The following is a 1,600-nucleotide window of genomic DNA, read 5'->3' as shown; positions in this document are numbered from 1 at the left end:
AGTACGTGCATCACAACAGCTTTTCTGTTTTTCCGATTGTCACTTCTTCTGTGACTGAGCTCATTCTAGGGAGTTTCCACATTTATCTGACATCAATTATCCCAGCTCCTGCTGGTATCCAATTCATGTCATAATAATTAACTTGCATCTATTACAACCAAGTTTTATAATTAACATTTTATTTGTCAGTTTTTTTAAATCATGGACATATTATAGATAGCAAGCTTGCTATCTTTCAAAAGCTTTACTATTTTATAACCAATAGTAAGATTTAATCCAGTTTAAAATTCAATAGCCATGTACTTTAATTCTTTGTTCAGATTATTCAGTTTTTATAATGAAGGAAATAATAGTGAAAAGTAGTTTTCCTCAAAATAGCCTAAGTTGCCTATTACTTAAAAGTCAAATAATTCTGCAATAATCCTATTACTAGCCTATATTTTCTGATGGAAAATTATAAATCCTGTATTATAGTCTCTTAATTATCACCTTCAATTTTGAAGGATTTTAGATATCTGATCAATATGTAAATTATAACAAGGACATGAAAACCAAATAGCAATATGACTTGATAGAATTTTAAAAACACACATTTAGTATAATGATAGTATGGAAAGAAATGATTGGACATAAAATTTGAGAAATTTGGAATTTGTTTCAGACTCTATTACCTTTAGAAAAGGAATAATATATACATATATATACACATACATGTTATTATGTGTTATATATAATAGCATATGTTATACGTTAAACACATATAACACATATATGTTATAACAAGGTTAATATTAGTCACTTCATTTTCTCTCAATCGATCTCCTAAGATACATAATAAAATCTTAAAATAAGATATTGACAAGCATAGGATCCTTCTGATTAGCAATAATTTGACAACCGCATATGAGATGACAACTTGAAAGTGTTTTCCATTGCATCCTAAAAACTCTATGTGATCTACAAATAATTGAAAACTGAAATTTCACCTTTAAAAAGAAAGTTTTAATTTGAGAAAACAGTATCCTCTAGATTCTAAGCATATTTTTTAAATGTCCATTGAAGTTACACACAAGCTAAAATAGGTATTCTCTATTAAAGACTTAGGATGATTTCTTCCCTTATCAGTTTTGAGATATATAATTAGACTACCTATTTTCATTAGCCAAATAGTTTACTTAATTTCACAATTCTAAAATCTGTCAATTACATTTTTTGCATTCCAGAAAGTTGTCTGATCTAAGATTGATTTTTGTACATTTTATGGTTGCTATTTCCTGTAAATGAATGTAAGATATAGAAGCAATTAAAATGTATTAGAAAGTAAGAAATAAAACTCAAGGAGCCAGACAATAATATATTAATTTTGATAACTTATGTTTATGTGACATTTTGCCATTTGGATATTTGTGGATATTTTATTAATATCACATAGCAATAAGAAAAATGGGTTAAAAATAAGGAAAATTATTATCTAAGTCTTAATAGCTACAAACATTAAGTGAGGAACTCAAATATAGCTCTCATTCTAAACTTATGTCAACATCGTTCTTTAAAGGATATAGAATATACAAACCCAATGAATATACAAACGCAATGAATA

Source organism: Cervus canadensis, chromosome 2 (assembly GCF_019320065.1).
Source record: "Cervus canadensis isolate Bull #8, Minnesota chromosome 2, ASM1932006v1, whole genome shotgun sequence".
Classification (NCBI taxonomy): Eukaryota; Metazoa; Chordata; class Mammalia; order Artiodactyla; family Cervidae; genus Cervus; species Cervus canadensis.
This window is presented reverse-complemented; position numbering follows the sequence as displayed.